This window comes from Sinocyclocheilus rhinocerous, unplaced genomic scaffold (assembly GCF_001515625.1).
Source record: "Sinocyclocheilus rhinocerous isolate Xijiao unplaced genomic scaffold, SAMN03320098_v1.1 scaffold1829, whole genome shotgun sequence".
Classification (NCBI taxonomy): domain Eukaryota; kingdom Metazoa; phylum Chordata; class Actinopteri; order Cypriniformes; family Cyprinidae; genus Sinocyclocheilus; species Sinocyclocheilus rhinocerous.
The window spans coordinates 135,277-144,709 of NW_015650027.1; positions in this window are offsets into that span (position 1 = coordinate 135,277).

Sequence of the window (9,433 nt, forward strand, 5' to 3'; positions counted from 1 at the left end):
TCAGAAACATGAGAAGTAGAGAAGCGTTTCCTCAAAAATGAAAAAACAGCACGCACACACACACACACACACACACACACACACATATATATATATATATATATATATATACGTATATATATTATATATATGAAACTAAATATAATCAATAATATAATCTCATACTGTTAATATGTTCCTACTACCTCTCTCTCATCACTAATTGACTGTTTACCATGTTGATATCCAGCATGTCGTTATGTAATCTGGCAGGTCTCTTTAAAGGTCTTTTAATGAGTCTCTCCCGCTGTCTCTTTGAATACATCCTCATAATGAGTATTTCCCTGAGTGAATCATTGAGGATCAGGCATGATGAAGTCAAGCCCCAATTGTGTGTCCTGTAACTGGTCATGTTGGGACATTGCAAAGCACTGACAGCCAGAGCAGAGACAAGAGTCACTCAAATGAATAAACAAAAGTAAACCAGGACACCCACCGCATTTCCTTTTTGTAATAAGTGTCTGTTTGCCCTTTAAAACCACATATAAGTATGTAATAAAGTCTGGAATAATTGAATACGTGACTTGAATGAGGAGGGAGAGGTAAGAGGAGAGGAAAACAGAAGAGACGATGTGAGGTGGAGGAGTCTTGTAGCACATCTCAAAGGGTGTATCTCGTTATGGTACCTAATGAAAGGGAATAGATGGTAGAATGGGTTCTGTCATTCTGGGAAGCCATCGTGAGTAACCGTATGGAGTCAGTTCTATGTGTGTGTGAGAGATGAAAACAATGCAACACACACAATCCCGCATACCCTAACAAAAAACATGACTTCCATTTGAAGCTTTATGACAAAGAGAAGCCGTAGACACACAGACGATGTTCTCCCTTTGTGTGGATGGTGATGAATCTATCATCATTAGTTCTATCAATAATAATGAGTGTAGGGGAGTTTCTCACCTTCAGCAGAGATTTGATGAAAAGAACAATTACGTAAATGCTGAGAAATATTCATTTGAAAATGAATCATAAAACACAGTTCTGACTCTAAAATCCGACTGGATCAACCATGTTTGAAACGGGGCCTGGGTCCAAAATGTTCGTGGATGTTTTTCCTTAAACAAAAACAAATGTATATTTGAACATACAAAACAATGAATTTCAAAGATCAGCAACAAATACAGGAAACAAACAAAACAGACAAAAGAAAATTCTTCGATTTTAGAATAATGTACATTACTACACTGTGATGATTTTGATTGCTGTAATGCATGGGTGCTTTCTCCAAGAAGACGAGAGAAGTGTCTCATAAATAAAAAGCAAAAAAAAATAATAAAATAAAATAAAAGCTCACCAACAGATAAAAGCATCATAATAATCCACAATCAATATGACTACAGTCCATCAAACATATTGTGAAATGAAAAGCTATGTGTTTGTAAGAAACAAATCCATCCTTACAACATTTTAACCATTGATACTGGCCAAAATATCAGTCCATAACCCATAATAACACTTCCTCCTGTGAAAAACACTATCCCATTTCTCATGTCAGAACCCTCTGACATGTTTGTTTAGAACTGTTTTCTCTTGTAAACCATGCTTAATTCGTGCATCCATGCAATCTGTGAAGTTAAAAATATCTTAATGATGAATTTGTAATAAACAAGGGGCGTTCACATAAAACATGTCCTTCCATGACTTAATGAAACACAGTGGTCTCAAGATGCATTTTTTTAAAAAGTTGAACTGTCTTAAATACGCAATGCTCAGAAGGAGCTACATAATGCAAGAGCCAAAAATGTCTGTCTGAAAGTGTATGTTGACCAGCATTTAAAGATATAGGGCACATTGCATGGCCCTTCAACTGGCAGGTATTCAACAAATAAACCAGATAAATGTCTATAACCTTTATTGCACAAAACTATCACAATTCTCACAAAAATGGAGATCAATGTATTATGCATGAAAACGGGAACATTGCTCACAGCATGTGATCTGAGAGACTGACAGTAACTGTCTTGAAATGTATTACTGAGTGCGGTGAATTTGTTACACAAGCGGTGTTTTGATGGCTGTAGTGGCAGCGCTTTAAAGGGGGTGAATTTAGAGATGAAACTACGCTGACAGTCTAACAGCATGTTAAAGCAAAGCACACTCTCAGCATGCTAAAACCCTGCTGAAGAAGCTGCATCATTGTATTCATCCCATTTAAATTAATTTTATGATTGACAATTGAATAGTCAGCTTTCTTAACCCTTCACTACCTGTGACCTGCACACCCGGTAAATTGAATATTAAAGGGATAGTTCACCCAAAAATGAAAATTCTGTCATCATTTACTCACCGTCATGTCGTTCCAAACCTGTACGAGTTGCTTTCTTATGTTGAACATAAAAGAAGATATTTTGAAGATTGCTGGTAATCAAACAGTTGGTGGTTGCCATTGACTTCCATAGTAGGAAATAAAAATACCAATGGGAACATTTCAGAAGGTTCAGAAAGCATTCGGATTTCATCAAAAATATCTTAATTTTTGTTCTGAAGATGAACATGGCAAAATTCCAGATCACATGGATTCTATTGAAATGACTACTGTGAAAATTCACCAATCAATGGACTGGTTAAAGGAAAAAAATGTAAGCATTTGGACTGTAGAGCAAATGGTGCAGAAACAACTACGGACTGAAGTTTAATATTTGGGGTTTGGGATTAGCTACAAGTATGAGCAACGTCAGACGGCAATGTTTATGATTCGCTGTCAGATATGACACATTTTGTTACTCATGCCTTCTAAATAATGCACACTGCAGATGCATGCTACTGACATTCAGTTTCTCTTCTCTACCATCTACATAAAGAGGGTCTTGAGCTAGTATGTGTGTTCACGAGAGATATTATGCAAGAAAATGAGAATGTGAGCTGACAGTCATGTCCAAAAATGCCTAATTCCAAATGACAACATCCTTGCTGATTGGCTTGTTTTTCAATAAAGCTTGGTTACACTTCTGATGAAGAAAGGTGACCAACAAGCATACTAATGACCAGCTTTACATGTGTGTGGGCGAATGAGTGTGTGTGTGAGAGAGAGAGGGAGAAATGGGTGGAGAGAGGAAATGAGAAAGACACTGAGAGAAAGAGAGAACGTGCTTGTTTCTAGCAGTTCCTGGCCCTTGCTCTTTCCAAAAGGCTCATTCGGACTACAGACTGTGCATTGTATTATAGCCGGGAAAGGTAGGAGAGATTCTGGACTCGAGAGGATCCTTGGATCGTCTCTTCAGGGAGTATTGTACTGGCAGGAAATAGGCTAACACGTGATAGGACAACAATAATATTGGGTTGATGAGACATTTTGCCCAATCATAGATTTTACAAGGCATTTCAATGATTAATTTCTCCAAGATGTGTGATGTGGCGGAGAAAGGGGGTGTGTATTTGGGGAAACCGGTAATGCCAGCATCACAGACGCCTGAGCCACACGACTGAAACCTGATGTGAAGTGCTGTACCACACTGCCACCGAGAGGACAGTCTGAGAAGTGCAGCACGTGTCAGTATCCTTTCCTTTCACCTGCAAACCTTGAGATTTCTGCAAAACACCCGAAAATGCTCTTGAAAATCTACTTAGTACTTTTTAAAAAGACGGTGAAATCACATCACTTCAACCCTTCTTTTAGTGTCTCTTCCAGTGCCCAGTTTTTAATAACATCCTGTTGTTGTTCTAATCCTATTAGCTGAGGATATTTTGCTTTAAATCACAACTTTCTCAATTGCTTTTCCTCTGTCTTTCTCTTTCATTGCAATGTGTTTATGCTACATGTTTGTCTAGTGTGTTTTTCATCAGCTTAACTCCTTGGCAGTTTAGTCAATAGGCTGTAATGAAGGCTGCTTTTATGATTGCGTCAGCTTATTCCCAGTGATGGTGGGTTGCCTTTAATTCGAAGTAATGGTTTTCAGCCCGATGATTTATTGATTAGAGTGATCTGAAGCTTCAAAAATCACAAACAGAAAAGAAAGGAGAAGCAAGAAGGTAAACAAAGTTTCTTTCTATATTAATTTTTTACAAGTACTGGTACTTCTTTTGACCTGGCAAGATACTATGTTTGTAGAGATGTGAATTCTACATTTGTAATGATGTATTATTTTGTTTTTCATTAGTGTACTGGTGGTCTACATCAATACACATTTCAATTGTGCTAAGGATCAAAGTCACTCACTGCAGACTACGATTAATTTGTGATGTTACTTTTTTGCAAAGTGATTTAACTAGAAATAATCAAAACATTAATGTTCTTACACCAGATTTAATGTACTCAAAAAAAACACAATTAAAACAAAAATCTTAAATACATCTCTTCAATGATAAACTATATTTAATGTTAAAGGAATAGTTCACCCAAAAATGAAAATTCTGTCATTAATTACTCACCCTCATGTCGTTCCAAACCCGTAAGACCTTCGTTCATCTTCAGAACACAAATTAAGATATTTTTGATGAAATGTGAGAGCTCGCAGACCCTGCATAGACAGCAACACAACTGTAATGTTCCCAGCTCCAGAAACTTAGTGAGGACATCGGTAAAACAGTCCATGTGACATCAGTGGCTCAACGTCAGTTTTGCGAAGCTACGTGAATACTTTTTGAGCGCAAAGAAAACAAAAATAACAATTTATTTAAATAATTAAAAAAAATCAATGTGGCAAAAAAACTACACAATATCCCTTTAGTCCCTCATGATTTTGTATAAATAATAATAATCATAATACAAATAAATATTTGACCTTTGTATGAAAAAAGAAAAAAAAAAATCACGAAAGACTGATCAACCCTAAGATACTTTCTTAATATCCATAAAGTATTTATTTTACATCATAAAATAATATTCTTGATATAGAATTATAATAATATCATATATTTTTTAATATGTGCATTTAACCAGCCAAGAAAATATTTTTATAATTTTAACTTGAAGATTACACCACTTGACATTTTCGTGTTATTAAGGCAAAGTTTGTGTTGGAAATGGCATGAAGAATTAATTTATCATTTTCTAAGAAATAAGCTTTCTCCTTTTCAAAAAATGAAGCTGAAGTGGAGGTGGCTGTTAAAGCGATCAATAAAGATACATATGCCTTAAGCCAATTTATCAAACCTGAGCAGCATTTTAAAAAGCTGTTGTGCAGTAAAGTGTTAAGCACACATCATTTAATCAAAGCAAATGACAGAGAAAGCCTAAAAGATTTTTGTAATTACAGTGTCATCAAAATAGCTAAAAGAGGGATAGAATGCTTGGAGTGAAGGTTACTGGTATTGAAACGTGATGTTTTGGATAGGCATAAATTGCTCAGTAAAGCAAGATGAAACATAACCTTGACATTCAAACATTATAAACTGTAATAAAATGTGCCTTTTGCCATTTTGTTCCAGGACAGTAGTAAAAGGGCTGTTAGTTTCACAATGTAGACATAAGCAACACTTGAGCAAAGCAGCAGTGTAACTACAACAGCAGGCTCATTATTACAGTTCTTGCAAGTGAGATACTAAAAACTATTACAAACTTGATAATCATTAAAACTAATCTGCATGAGGAGGGGAAACACATTCTCATCCAAATGGCAGTGAACTCAAAACCTTATTATAGCTTTAGGCTATAGTGTAAAAAACTGATCAATTGTGTGGATTCAGTCAGATTTACTGAATAGAAAATGCCAATATTTGCAGTGAAATAAATGCATGCTACTTACAACAGCTCATTCTGTTCTTATAGAGAGAACAAAACGTTGTATTGTAGCAACCCTGGAGCAACTTGCACAATTTTTGATGCTCAAGGGCAGAATTGTTATGCAGTGTAGAAGAGAACCCTTTAGTTTTAATTAAAGTCCCAGTGTATCATCACAATTGGTGCTCTTACAAAAGCTTTGAACCACTGACCCTAGTATGTACAGGCAAGCACTGCACAGTGTCTTCATTCATTTGTTCTCATAAAGACTTGCGACCACAAATTCCAGTCAGTTTTGCATCTGTTTTTCCTAAATGCTTCTGTAACAAAGAACTTAGAAACCTCTGAAAGACTTTTGTGGTCCCAAAGTACAAAGTAAGTCACACAGGTTTGTAACAAAATGAGGGTGAGTAAATGATGGCAGAGTCGTCATATTTCGGTGAACTATCCCTTTAATAGTCACACTGCCACCAGCTTTTATTTCAATTCCATTTGAACGGCTAAAAATATCAAGCAGACCATTTTGTGGTCAAAATCAGATCTCCGTATGTAAGCCTATCCCCTCTGGTATTTTCACTGCACTTACATGCTCAATCACCAACAGAGTCATATTTTAAACATGCAATTGTGTTTAAGAGCATAATAATCCCACTTACACAAGTTAATTACCTCTCCATAATGGTATACAATTTCCAATGTCAAAGAAAAATGCAATCAATGACCCCTTGCTATAAACTATTAGCTACTCTGTGAGAAAAGCTGCTTTTATTTCAGATGATCATTAGAGTGTTACATTCACAGACCCCTGCTGGTTCTTAAACCACCATATATTTCTCCATTCATAGGACGTATTCTCTGTTCCCACACAGTATGCCATTTCTTGCCTGTTTTCCTCCTTATCTCTCTGACGCTGAACATGACATGCTCATTTGGTAAGCATGAATGAATTACATGCATAAACACACACCCACACCCTGATAAGAGCAGTATGGTAAATCAATATTGGGAAATGCTCTACTATATGCTATGCAAGAATGTGAATAGTGGAAATTAGATTTAATATTAAAGGATGAGTATGGAAATAAGAGGCTTTTCATGATAAGAACAACTCCAGTGTGTTTTAAAACAGAAGGAATCCCTGAGGAGCCATTCACATTTTGAGCTAAGATAGAGTGTGAGGCCTACCTGGGCCTGCAGGCAGAGAAAAATAACAGCATCTATGCTCATCCTGTTCATATGTTCCTGATAGATACCTTCATTTAACATGGGTAAGGATGGTAAAGCAAAAAGGGTTAGAGGGCAAAACACTACGAAGACTTTGTTTTTTCCACTCTTTTGAGCTTAAAGTTCAGATGCCATCTTCTAAGGTACAAGACTGAACATGTCTCAAAAAGACAACCCAGTCATGCATGTAGGGACATTTCTGCAAAACTCCCCCCACGACAATTCCTGCTGGACCTGAGACTTGAACCCGCGACCTTCGAGTTACAAGTCCGACTCTCTATCAATTAGGCCACGACTGCCCCAGTGAAACGTCCAGTGAGTGTTCAGTTTTATCTAAAACAGATGAACGTGAATATGGCAGTTTTTGATTACGTTGGTTGTTGTATTTTTTGTGGCAGTACAGAAACTTACTAAAGGCAATACTTCCACAGGCATGCTACTCTGAGCATGTAAGAAATACTGCTGCAGCACATGTAACATATATGAAATATCCCCTGTATATAACATGCATAGAATCACACTGAAGCAGATTTAAACAGGTGGAGCTGGGGAAGGTGGAGGGCTTCTGAAGTGCACTGCAACTGCTACAGCAAGCTCTAGCCAAGCAGCAAACTCATAGGCTGTTGATATGAAAGAAACCAATCAGCTGTGCCATGTAAATAATCATGTGATTATATCAGATTGAGTTAAAATTGGACTGCACCATCTAGAGTTTCATGACAGAACTCTGGATAAATAAAATATTCAACAAGTGCCACTAAAAGGTTAATGCTATATTGCATTTGAAAAAGTACCACCTACTCTTAACCTAACCGATAGTGTTAAAGGGGTCATGACATGAGAAATCCAAATTTCCCTTGATCTTTTGATACAGAAGAGGTCTTTGTATGCTTAATACATCCTGCAAGTTTCATAACTTAAAAGGTCCTCATCATCAATAAAAAAAGCATTTATGCAATAATGCTCAGAAAACAGCTCGTTCTAGATCCTATGGGACAAGGTGACGTCACATAGCCCCAGTCATTTGCATAAACACCGCCCCCAGAGCGACGCGTTGACATAGGCCCCGTCCACTGGCGTGCAGCCGTTAATGGCTGACACTTAATCACGCTGAATACGAGTGTCACGTTGCGTCAAAAGCAAATAGAAATTACAATCACTGCAACTATCTTGTCTACACTGGATACAGTATACAGATGTGCGTTCACTTTCTGACACAGTCCACACGCTTGAGTCTGTCATCAGGACAAATGCAGTGAAAGAATGTTCGCTATGTCGCATTTGGTTTAAACAGCTCGTTCGCATCTTTGTACAGATATCAGAAGGATCCCCGCGTAAGGAACAATTGGATAGTTTATTTTTAATGGCATCCTGGATCGTGTCAGAGGATTGTTCGGAATATTTTGTTTTGTAAATGAGGCACAGTGTCATGGAGAGTTCACAAAAGAAACATTTGTTGAAAGATGAAGCAGTACTAGATCTGACTGCAGCTGCTTCAAACCGTAAGTAAATGATTTCATAATGCTTTGTCTGAAAATGACCGTTTTATTTTGATTATGTTGTCAAAACACTCAAAACATGTAATAGCGAGGGGGCCAAGAGGTTAGCCAATCATGAAAGTTGCTGATTCCTGAGAAGCCTTAAAGGACCCGCACCTTAAAAACAGCCTGTTTATGAAACAAGTTCAGAATGAGGGTTGCAAATAATAATTTTTGCACAAAACTTTATTAACATTATAAGTAAACCTCAAGGAACATATTAAAATAACAAAAAAAAAATCCATGTCATGACTACTTTAACAAAAGCAAATGTAAGATTAAATGCATTCTGTGAAACAAACATGCCATTTTTGCCTTCTAGTTAGGGATGCTCCGATCGATCGGCCGGAGATCGGTATCGGCCGATAATCACATTTTATGACTCGATCGGTACTCACTAACTTGGCCGATCTCACGAACCGATTGCAATTTGATGACGTCAACAAGTGACGACGTACATGATGCGTGGGGACATAAATGATTTGGCGCCACAGTCATGTCATCGCCGGTGTCGAAATGCTATGACGTTTCGAGAAACAATGAAAAATTTGTTATTTGTCGTGTATGTTTTGCATGATGATATGATGAATAGATGCTTAATTTTTAACAGCAGATTCAGTGACGTTAGAGCTGATCTGCGGCGCGTTACGACTCCACGGGAACCGGAGCTGATCGCGGCCGCTCTAATGCTTGTGTTTATACCGGCCAGCCGCGGCACGTTTAGCCTTTTGTGAGTTGTCACAGGGTGGAGGACGGAACAAAACCTTGTCAGAGCCGTAAGGGGTAACGATAACATAATACGCTGATCGTGGGTTGTTTTTAAATGAACATTTATTTATAAAACAAAATTTTATATTTCTTAGAAACCAAAATTCTTCTATGGCCATATTAGCATACTCAATAGCATTAACACAGACTTTACTCCTTTCAAACTTTATCTGGAATGTCACCGTTTCTGTCACTGCAACTTCCC